The 11,736-nt window shown below is 48.0% G+C and overlaps 1 long non-coding RNA gene across 1 annotated transcript; it reads right to left on the bottom strand.

Moving 5' to 3' along the window:
- Positions 1 to 9: 9 nt before the first annotated feature.
- On the bottom strand, positions 10 to 5,448 carry LOC119091029 (uncharacterized). The gene is made up of 4 exons (XR_005093347.1): positions 5,402 to 5,448; positions 2,340 to 2,425; positions 836 to 889; positions 10 to 38 (listed from the first exon to the last, which is right to left on the bottom strand). It is a non-coding gene; the product is annotated as an uncharacterized LOC119091029 (long non-coding RNA).
- Between the last annotated feature and the right edge of the window lie 6,288 nt (positions 5,449 to 11,736).

Here is an 11,736-nt window from a genome sequence, read left to right as displayed (position 1 = left end):
CTGCTGCAGCAGCGTCTGCTGGCCCAGCTGCTGCGGCGCTGCGGGCGGCCGGCAAGCGCCAGGTCAGAACGGCCGCCCGGTCAGTGATGTCGAGACACAGGCGCCAGGCGCGCCGCCGTACCGACGGCATGGGTGTGCAGGGCCGGGCGGGAGCGGGAGCGGGAGGGAAGGGGCGGCGGTCCCACCTCCGAGGAAGACGATTGACGAGCAGCGGACGCGCACGGAAAAGTGGTGTCAGGCATTGGTGTCAGAGATGGACGTCACGGATGGGCGTCAGGGATGGGGTCAGGGATGTGCGTCAGCGATTGTGTCAGGGATGGGCGTCAGTAATGGGCGTCAGGGATGGGCGTCGGGGATGGGCGTCGGGGATGGGCGTCGGGGATGGGAGTCAGGGATGGGCGTCGGGGATGGGTGTCAGAGATGGACGTCACGGATGGGCGTCAGGGATGGGGTCAGGGATGTGCGTCAACGATGGTGTCAGGGATGGGCGTCAGTAATGGGCGTCAGGGATGGGCGACAGGGATGGGCGTCGGGGATGGGCGTCGGGGATGGGAGTCAGGGATGGGCGTCGGGGATGGGCGTCAGGGATGGGCGTCAGGGATGGGCGTCAGTGATGGTGTCCGGGATGGGCGTCGGAGATGGGTACCGCCGACGGGTTCCCGAGATGGATCAGAAATCCCTCCTGTGAAAGGTCAGGGGTACATCCAGGGCATCATCTGGAGAGGCCAGTCGAACATGGGACATTTAGGGTGATGGCCGGGAAAGGCCCCGCTCGGGAAAAGGCCCGAGGAGGCCCGGTGGGCCATGGAGAGTGCTCAGCTAGCGCGAGACTCACTTTGGTAGGTGATGGGGGATGCCCGGATGGATGAATTACCGGCCTCCGAGTACACTGAAACACGGCCATACCCCATCCTGTCAGCCCGCTGAAACACGGCCACACGACGCCCTGTTAGCCCGCTGAAACACGGCCACACGCCGCTCTGTTAGCCCGTTGGAACACGGCCACATCCCATCCTGTCAGCCCGCTGAAACATGGCCATATGCCGCCCTGTTAGCCCGCTGAAACACGGCCACACGCGGTCCTGCCAGCCTGCTGAAACACGGCCACACGTCGCCCCGTTAGCTCAGCCAGCACACACACTCGAGGACGGCGACGGCAGGAATAGTCGCTGTCGGGTTGCCGCATGTGCGTATACATACATCTATATATATATATATATATATATATATATATATATATATATATATATATATATATATACTTGCAATGACTGCATGCACACCCAACCCACCAAGCAATGTGGTTAAGGTCTATGCACCAGCCATCCAACAGCTATTAAAAATATTGTGGGCCATGCACCACAGAGCCCAAAATGGATAGCGCAGCTCCCACAACCATCACAGGTTCTCACCCTCCTGTCAACACCTCCCACAGCTGCACAGGAAGTTGCCTGACTCACTACTGATGGTACCACCTGATCACTGATCAACTGCAGAGGTAGCTGCCTGACTCACTACTGATGGTACTGCCTGATTACTGATCAACTGCAGAGGTAGCTGCCTGACTCCCTACTGATGATACCACCTGATCACTGACCAGCTGCAGAGGTAGCTGCCTGACTCACTACTGATGATACCACCTGATCACTGATCAGCTGCAGAGGTAGCTGCCTGACTCACTACTGATGATACCACCTGATCACTGATCAGCTGCAGAGGTAGCTGCCTGACTCACTACTGATGATACCACCTGATCACTGATCAGCTGCAGAGGTAGCTGCATGACTCACTGTTGATGGTACCACCTGATCACTGATCAACTGCAGAGGTAGCTGCCTGACTCACTACTGATGGTACTGCCTGATCACTGATCAGCTGCAGAGGTAGCTGCCTGACTTACTACTGATGGTACCACCTGATCCCTGATCAATTGCAGAGGTAGCTGCCTGACTTACTACTGATGGTACCACCTGATCACTGACCAGCTGCAAAGGTAGCTGCATGACTCACTACTGATGATACGACCTGATCACTGACCAGCTGCAGAGGTAGCTGCCTGACTCACTACTGATGATACCACCTGATCACTGATCAGCTGCAGAGGTAGCTGCCTGACTCACTACTGATGGTACCACCTGATCACTGATCAGCTGCAGAGGTAGCTGCCTGACTTACTACTGATGGTACCACCTGATCACTGATCAACTGCAGAGGTAGCTGCCTGACTTACTACTGATGGTACCACCTGATCACTGACCAGCTGCAGAGGTAGCTGCATGACTCACTACTGATGGAACCACCTGATCACTGACCAGCAGTGCCAGTGTGAGCATGCCTACCTGGCCTCTGCAGCATGCCGGGCGTCTGAGCCCAGGGCGGCGGTCCGCTCTTGTTGCCTCCATACTGTGACATGGCTGCCGCTCACCTGCCGAGGGAGAGCACACTGTGACGATCGCACAGCAGACGGTGATTATTTGGAATTGACCAGCGCTTCAGCTGCCGCCGCCATTTCATGCTGTAGTTATGTGCGAACTGCTAAATATCATTGCCTGCACAAAACGCAGCCACAACCATATGACCATCACCCAGCCAGAAGGCCAGTACACAGAAAAACCCAAACTTATCCACTCAATATCACTATATGTTGGTGTCTGCCAGGAAAGTATATCATATGCAGTATGACCACAGCTATCAATTGTGTTATGGCAGAAAATTCAAGCTTGGGTACTTCACCTATGAGCAACATCAGGCAGACAAAAACAACCAGCCAGGAACTGCCTCACATTGTGTGTTAGGCCTCACTCAGACATTTTCAGATTTTCCCAGTGCCTGATGGATGTCATGTGACATATGACCCCTATCTTCATAGGCTTCATGCTAGTCAGCATCCAGCACATTGTAGGCAGCATATGCAAGATCTCTGTACTTTTGCAGTCTGTTGTTGTTGTTTTTTTTCAACTATGAATGCTTAAGTGGAGTAGGGACTTCACTGTATTACCTGTGCTGATTAGCATCTGTTTGCACATTTTCCATGAATGCACAACAGCCTGCACAGTTTCTAAGTGTTGAGCCATGGGGTCTAATCAGCTGAGTGTCTCACCATCAGTAGATTTCACTTGGACCCTATGCCACTGTAAAAAGAACTTTGGCATTGAGACCCTTTGTCATTTGAAATGGTATCCATGAAACCAACACATAAAGTTGGCAGGAATTAGCCAACACTGCATGAGCTTCAACACACTGGCCTGGGAAAAAGTTGGTGACCTGCTACCTCTCTGACGCGAAACCATAACCTGTGCCACAATCTTGTGATATTTTTGGCCAAACTGCCTCTGGTCTGACCACTGCCAAACTGACCACCGGTCTGTTGACTGCCAACTTCCACAGGTTTCAAAGAAGCCTATTTTCATACCCCGCATTATTGGGAAAACTCCTTTGGCTTGACATATGCTGAGATTGTTGTCATGAGCACTTCATTTTAGATATTCATATGGAGTGGGACATAACAGGAGAAGCAAAACTAAAATACAACTAGAGGACTGATCAAGAACTACAAAACACAAATAATTATTGGGCACTTAGTCTCAATTTGTTCACTGTTCCTGGGATAAAATATGTCAGGATAACTGACAAGATAACATACCAAACAATTTGATACCTGAAAATTCTGTCAGATTGTGATAATCAAGATCTTGGAAAGCCCACTTGATGGTGGGGAGGCATAGTTACACATTTGCAGCACCCAAGCTCTCTGGACAGCTGTCATCAATAGTGATAGATCATCCAGTGTGTTGGAAAGCCATGGTCCTTCACCTATTAGACTAGTTACCACAAAGAGGAGAAAACCATAAGCAGTTAACACTATCCAGCAAAAAAAACTTAATGTAGCTGGTGCATACTGCCTGTGTAAATTTTTACAGGCAAAATAACACACAACTAGATTACAAGGGGAAGCATCTAGTCTGCAAAAGGTGGCAGACCATTTGACAAGATATTTGGGACAGGTCACATCCTGCCCTAGATGGGGCAGCCAACTATTTTGCTTGTGGTGGGAGGTGATAATTGTGGTGACCAGTGGGTCTCCAGGATTTTCCTCATGACCTTGCACCAACAACTACTTATCACCCCCACTGCCTTACTTGAAATGGCCAGAACCATATTAAGTTAAATATGCAACATTTAGGATTGCCCCTTTACATTGCCAAATTAAGAGCATTCCAAAATGCATAGAGCATTTTACAATGCAGCAATAAAATATCCCAATTGCAGAGCCCCTCACTAATGCTGGCCCATCAGGATCTGAGCCGCTTTTTCAGCTGCTGTGAACTGTGCTTTTCAGTGCTTAGTAAATGCACAGGAAGCTGGTGTGAACAAAAGGTTTTATTCTTGTGCAAGATTTGAGAGCTTCGATTTAATTGGTGGATCTCTGGCTGCAGGATTACTGTATAAGCATTCATATCCATGGCTGGCCAGGATAAGATGGCAATAGCAACAAAAACAACTTACATGTAGCTAAGACAGATGTGGCACATTCAGCTCTTGAACTGCTTGATTAGCATTATTCCTTTTTTATGCACCACAATGAGCTTCCAGGACTTGCCTAATCTTTCAATAATGCAATACCTGCATCAAGGTACCTTCAGCAGCCCCCAAAATAAGGTGACCCATGCTTTTAGGGGAATTCCTGCCTCAAAATGTCTATAACCTGCCTCATACATAAATTCTTGCCTTAGCCCTCCTCTAGGGCCGGTCCCAAAATGAGTTGCTCCGCCTTTAGCTAAAGAACTGTTACTTGCTTCCTAAATTTTCAAGCCTCATTGAAATCTGTGAGACAGTCAGCAGAGACACATGTATGTCATATCTCTGACAATCCAACAATGGGTGACTGGGGTCCCTCATAATTAACTATCTTAAAGGGAGCACTCCATATCTTCAGATGCTGAAGCATCAGATATGATAAAATAAGTTGATGGATATGCATGAGCCAAACATCACATTTTCTAGGCCTGCTCACCAAATGGTCAATGTGAGAGCAAAATTTGAATGATGTTAATATGGTTGCCATTTGCTAATGTTGTTATGAATACCTGGGTGACCCTGAAATAGTCAGAATTATCTGTGCATGTTCGCAGGCATGAAGCTTGGAAATTAAGTCCGGGTGTTTGAAAAGGTAGGCCTGTGGGCTGCACTAAATGATCTTCAACATGGCTGATTCAGTTCCCAATTGCATATAAATGTGGAACACTCCATAAGTGTGGCACATCACGGGACATTTACCACCAGCATTAAGAGTGCAGATTCAACACTAGGAAGCCTCATTTTCCATCAAGGGCCTGGTGGTCAACTAGATATCTATTATTACGTTATCATAATTAACACTCAAAATCTCGTTCCCACGTACCGAACGCTGTCAAACTCGACAACACAAATTCCAGTGTACGTTTGATATATTTCCCACTGCCGTGCGTCTGGTCACGGTTTTTCTAGACGCCGATTGGAATCGAGCGTCAGCTGTCTACTTTCCCCAATGCTAGACGGAAATAACAGTGTCACTATTAATCTCTTTGTTGAATGGCGCCATCAATATCCTCACAACTCATAGCTGTTTTAGTATGACAGTCCTCCATGCACAAGCATTCCAGACTCCAACTGCCTCCATTCAATTTAGGAGCCTGTAGAGGCTGTTTGCATGGCTGGAGGCTTGAATGGATTGAACGTGACTGGATCTTTTAAAGTAGGTCAAAGCTTACATGCATGATGCAGGAGCAACTTTTGCACGGCACACCGATATTCTGAGCTATGTACAAGAAGTATCGGCGGCTGGCGGCAGGCTGGTCGACAATTACCCCAAGTTCAAGAACGGTCCTCCCTTCAGGTCAGATGCAAGATCATACAAATTGGCACAAACGTGGCGAGCGTGCACGTTTGTGAAAGCTGTAGACATGTGCCGGCTATTCTATCGCTCTGGGGTTCGTATGCACCGTTTTACAACCGGTCTGGGCGGCTGGTGGCCGCCCAGTCCATAATTTCCCTAAGCATAATAAGGGACATCCGCGCAGGTTACAGGCAAAATCGCCCAAACTCGTGAACCGTGACGCGTATGCACGCATGTGGAAATAGGGTACATGCATTGGCCGCGTTATTGCTTTCGGGACTGAAATTGTGAAATTCCCATCCTCAAAGCGGTCTGAGCGACAGGTGGCCATCCGGTCGAGAGCCGCCTCAGCTCTAGTAACGCACCTCCGTACAGAGCAGCTGTAATACTACTCAAGTGGTTCTAAACGTGACACGTGTGCTAGAGATGTGCAAACCATTCTATGTACTGAAATTCTCGTTTACAAGAAGAATATGCTGCCGTCGTCCACCTGACCGGTAATGATTCCAGATCTAGTGACACACCTCAGAGCAAATTCACAACACAATCACCAAAATAGGGAGAACCTTGGTTGGTCTTACTGTGTGCAACAATGGCTGGGAGGTGTCCACCCTTTTATTGCTTTGGGTCCCGAAATTTTGCATTAATCAGACGGCCTGCGCCATGGTTTGAATAATTTTGCGTACAATGCTTAACAATAGTAATGTGATAACATCGTCGGTCCTCCGTGCGCGGGATGCACGTAGAAAATGTGCGTGCTTCGCAATTCTTTAGTTACAAAGATTCAAGCATGAGCTGCTAAGTTTGCTCAGCTTGGCCATGTCGTCGGTGCAGGAAATCATGCTAAAGAACTATTAGCTTTGTAGCCGTGGGTATCTACCGGTGCTTCCCGCAGCGGATGTTATTCATTATTGTAAACTTGTCGTATTATTGTATCATTATAGATTCATGTACCATTGTAGGTGTCATTATTGTGTCTATCACTGTACATAGGTTTTCAAGCATGTGACTGCGTTTTCAGCAGCTTGATTGGATTGAGACACCGGCATACAATCGCACCGGCATACATATCCGTTCCTGTGCGCCGGTGCCCATGGGCTGTCGAGCGCAGCACATAAATGCGCTAGCTGTCTCGCGTGTCGTATGCTATATCACCGGCGGCTAATTGGCCGGCAAAAATGGTGGCCAGCAGTTCGCCAATTATCTCACATATCGTGGTATGTCAAGAGCAGTTTAGCCAGGACCACCAGGTTTGAGACGCGGTGGTCTGTGATGAGCATCTCTTTTAGGCAAATGCTGTGTCAGATTTTTTGACAGATTGCTTAACTCGTCAAATATCTTTAAACGTCCTGACAGTAATCTTGACTAAATCCACTTATTGTCTGACGGATCTGATTGTGCAGCGCATAACGTCATTAACCCAGCAGCACCTGAAGTCATTCCATCCCTAGCCGTGACGGCATGGGAGTCGTAGGCGCTCCTCCCTAGTAAACTCGCAGTGCCATGGATAGTCGAGGTCAGTGTCCGCACTGACGCGCTATGCACATGTCACGTCGCACTTCATTACTTATGAGACGTCGGACCGCCACCAGTAAGTAAGTAACGATCACCAGCCAAGGTGACGTCATCCGTCAAGTCAAGTGGAGGTGACGTCACCAGCCAAAGGTGACGCCAAAAATTGCTGAAATATTTGAACGTGTTTAAAGCTGTCATGGCCAGGACAATAATGAGCGAAGAGATTTTACCCATTTGCATACTTTTAAAACGTAAGAATTGTTGAAGACAAAAACGGCCAAGCACGTGACGGTGCATAGGATCTGTGCTGCTGCGATCACTCATACCCACCTCGCGTTCTTGCTGTGGCACGCCGGCGCCCATTTTGAACACCGTCGTGTGGTGCGAGCTGACCTGCCCATCAGCATGACTTCCGAGAGAACGTTTCCAACAAATATTCCAAGCGTTGAGTGCACTTTTGCAATGAATGTCTTTTGGTAAATGTCGGCTAATATGTATGACGCATCGTTGCACTGTCTCTTTTGGGACCGGTAGCTGCGCTGCATCCGATAGGACTGGTGGCTTCAGTGAAGCTAGGAATTGAGCTGGCTGCGGTGGTGTTTCCCAGCATCCTCTGGCCGAGTGAGGATTCGGGCTGAAGCACCGCTACAGGTGGTCCCGATCTGTGTTGCCAGAACACGTGCAAACTTGAAAAGGACAAGAATCGCGGGTTCTAGTAGGCGCCACGTTATTCAGACTGCACCAGCGTATCGTACAATGAAGGCCTATTGTTGAGATTGTATATTGTACCCTTCATACTAATTGCGGTTACGCTTGCCACATTGCTGCTGTTGAGCTGTGTGTCACATCGTTTCATGATCGCTGCCGTTACATCGTTGTCCGGTATGATGTGCTATTAAATGGTTCTTTAAAATGATTTTTTGGGTTTTGTCCTGACTAATTTTGTTGTGCGCCTAGGGCACAGTGAATGTATTCAATTTCTGTGCATTGTATATTGTAATGTTCTCAATTTTTTGTTTTTCCTGTGATCCTTACGTCGCCACATGCCCTTCCATTTCCTTTACCTCGGCTATCTGAACTATTCATTCTACCTATCGACTTGGCTATGGCGCTTCTGTAGAAGTTGCGGAAAGCTATAAGCGTGTCGTTCATTTGGTTGCCAGTGTGTTGTGCATACGAGGCATTCATATCGCTGTTAGCAAAGCACATGAGCCATCATGTTTGGTGGTTTTGTTACTATGATATTATTCCAGTTTCGTTTATGTGCTGCAGGTTGTTGAAATGTTTTGTTCGGATCGAAATTCAACTCCCATTTGCTGTTTGCCAGAAACGTGTCACACCATATTATTGCATGAAATGCCGTGCTTCATGTGGCGTGCCCTGTGACCTGCGATGGAGCGCTCGCCGCCAAGTCGTGTCCAAATCTTCCCAGCATTCGTTTAGGTTGACTGCGGTCTGGGTCGTCTTTTTACTAAATTGTCGGACGAAGCTGGCATAATGAGTCAGAATTATTCCATAAAAACGACATACCGCAGCCCGAAGTCAATTGCGGCATGGCTCCAACCCATGCTTTGCTCCAAATGACCTAATTCAACAGCGAAATAAGGGGAACGCATGACATAGTCAATGAATTTTGATCATTCATTCCGTGCGAATATTTGAATGCTGTTGCCCTGTATCCCCTCCAGTTAACTTGGCCAAATGAATAACAGCATCGGTTATCTTTCCCGTCATAGTCCCCTTCTACAAATCGCACCCTTCCGTCAGTCGACATGTTCCGTTTGCTGCCGCCGTACTTGCTTGTGTTGAACCAAGCCTGTAACACTCAGGCATGGGTTGGATCCCGCCATGACCCTCTTGTTGAACACAACTATTTGCTTTTTAGAAGCTATCTTACTATTTATTAGACTAATTTACTACTGAAAATATTTATTAAACTAATTTGCTATCTATAAACAACTATTCATTTTGTAAATAGTTGTTTCTAATTAAGTGGAACTAGATATCTATAAGGGGTTCCCAATGTCTTTTCTGCGCGAAAAGAGGGCGCTGTTGGCCTTGGTAGCTCTGTCGTTGATGACCTCACGTTGACTCGCTTCTCAACAATCTGAAAACAATATCAGTTAACAAAGGTGCGTACTCAGAATTCTCCTCCAGGGGGAAAGGGGTAAATGCAATTTAACTAACGGTCTGGACTGAAATTGAGGATCCAAAATGTTAGAGGGTCAAACGGCAAAAATATTGTTTACAAGTACGTTGCAAATATATTTTTGGCATCCAACTAAGATTTGGGAGAATGGAAGGGGCACCCTAGTTAACAAGAAGCAGAATGCCTTTGCCTTCATCGAGCTTCATGCTGCTGTAAGTGACGATGCCAGAGTTATGACCCGAAATGCATCGCACCGCGTGTTGCCCGAAACCAAACGGACCCACGGCGGGGGGTGAGCGTATATGATATAGTGAAGCGAGACGGCGCAATGGGTCTGGGTAAGCCACGTGCGCTGATGCGGCAACAGCCATCGACATCGATGGGGAGAAAAAAATGGTCAGGTGTACCTTCGCTAGCAATACCAGACCTCGTCCAAGATTTGAGCTCGGGACCTCCCGCACCCAAAGTGAGAATCACATCGCGAGACCTCCCAAAAGTGAGAATCATATCCCGAGACCTCCCAAAAGTGAGAATCATATCCCGAGGCCTACGAACCGACAAGCACCCCTGCAACGTCTTAGTGGAGGACCGCACCGTAATTTTCACATAGTCGAGTCGACAGCCGCAGACGCCCTCTACGCACCCTGCACTGCGTATCACAAGATCAAACGTAAGGCACTACTTAGCGTAGATCAAGATCAAGATCAAACGTAAGGCACTACTTAGCGTAGATCAAGATCAAGATCAAACGTAAGGCACCACTTAGCGTAGATCAAGATCAAGATCAAACGTAAGGCACTACTTAACGTACTGTAAGGCGCGTAACGATATTTGTGTGTATGCTTGTGCGTAGGTGCGTGCGTGCGTGCGTGCGTGTGTATGTGTATGTGTGTATGTGCGTGTATATGCGTGTATGTGCGCGTGGTGTGTGTGTGAGTGCGCGCGCGCGCGTTGCAACTCGTAGCCAGTGACACCTTGCTCTAAACCTGTGACGATGGACTTGAATAGGTATTAAGACCCTTTTATTGAATCGTTCGATACATGAGTACGTCAGTCGATGGTATTGGCGTGCGTGACGTCATCACGTGACGCTTAATTTTCCTGAGACGTCGGCTTCATCAGAATATCATGAACCTGAAAGCATAAAACAGCATCTCAACGCTTGGAATGCAGGTCGTTTAGACGGGCAGCACGTCCTTCAAATCGAATGTGAAATAAAGTCATGCTTAGCCGCGGCCTAACTGATCGCATGCGATTTAGACGACGAAATCAGATTCATCGAGACATTCCACTATTGCGCTTGTCCTTCCTTGGAAAAAGCAACTTTTGCTATTATTCCATTTCGTGGGAACTTTAAATGTTCGTTATCCGACTGCAATTTTGTGCGGCCGCAACATTTACACAGTACTTTTGCGTATTCGCATCACTGAATTTACTTAAACATTGATGTATGAATCATACTATCATAACTTGCACTAGAAAAGCCTTGTTTAATAATACTCCATCCGATACGCCGACTCAAAGCCAAACTATTTCTTTCGTACCACTGTTATCAGGGTGCTGTTGCAGTAATCTGAAAGTGACTTATTATGGCGCACATTGATCTAAACCCCGATTCTCATCATTACAATTAACGGGTCTTTAAACGCAGGCTACGACTTGAGGCCGTGGGGTCGTCCGCACGGCACTTCGCAGACTCAAAATCAGACCCAGACAGTGGGTCTGAGTTTGAGCCCGGGAAGTTCCGTGGGTCTGAGTTAGATGGTCCCCCTGTGTGTGTGTGGGGGGGGGGGGGGATCTGGACATACGCATGACTATTACAGCGTCGCGTTAAGCGAATGTACAGGGGGTCTTCACCTAGCCAATACCCTACACCGACAACACGCAACTCACGGCTCGGAGAGCATCACTGCGTTGGATCAGGTCTTGCATTTTTAACTCCTGTTAAGTGATCAGTTTCAGGCGGTTTGTGAAAAGAAGAACAGCGCGCCTCTCTGTGCTGCCGGTTTACTTGGAATAGGTTAGGCCAGCGACTTAAGACTTTAAAGTAGATCAAGGTCAGCATGCGTTGCTTATGCTATACTTTTGAGTATCGTGTCTAGCATTTTCAGCTTTCCTGGCGTTTATGATAATTGTGTTTGCGATGGCTCTCAAATACGGCTCATTCCTTCAGAGGACGGGTCGTGGCGAAGTGTGC

The sequence above is a fragment of the Pollicipes pollicipes genome, unplaced genomic scaffold (assembly GCF_011947565.3).
Source record: "Pollicipes pollicipes isolate AB1234 unplaced genomic scaffold, Ppol_2.1 Scaffold_1600;HRSCAF=1878_pilon_pilon_pilon, whole genome shotgun sequence".
NCBI lineage: Eukaryota > Metazoa > Arthropoda > Thecostraca > Pollicipedomorpha > Pollicipedidae > Pollicipes > Pollicipes pollicipes.
The sequence above is the reverse complement of the archived record's forward strand: the minus strand, read 5'-3'. Positions and strand labels throughout refer to the sequence as shown.